We start from the raw sequence: 465 nt of genomic DNA on the forward strand, positions 1-465 counted from the left end.
GGGGGGAAGCGAGGCTGTTCACACCGTCTGCCTCCCAACGACAGCGAGGCAGAGCCGAGCTCGCTCCCAGAGGCATGGAGGCCCAACCACGAGGTGCAGCCCGGTGTGGAGGCACCAGGGGCCTGGGCTGCCCGGGGAGCGAGCGGCTGGGGGAGAGCCTCCTGCCCCCCCAGCCTGCCCACCGCAGGTTCATCCCGCTCGTAAGCAGAGATGAATCTTCCCCATAAAGAGGGACTCCGACTGATGCCATTACTAATCACTGGCAATAAAACTACTAAATAAAGAACAGAGAGAATGATAAATCTACGGGAGGGATGCCCGACTGAACAATTAGACTTGGGAGATGAGCATTTGTTCAGACATCGCCACCCGGCATGCATTATTAATAAAATAGACATTGAGTTCGGTTGGTAATAAAAGGACCCTGGCCTCTCCCACTCCAAGAGCCATCCACCTTCCCTAACT

Source organism: Myotis davidii, unplaced genomic scaffold, assembly GCF_000327345.1.
Source record: "Myotis davidii unplaced genomic scaffold, ASM32734v1 scaffold854, whole genome shotgun sequence".
NCBI classification, from domain to species: domain Eukaryota; kingdom Metazoa; phylum Chordata; class Mammalia; order Chiroptera; family Vespertilionidae; genus Myotis; species Myotis davidii.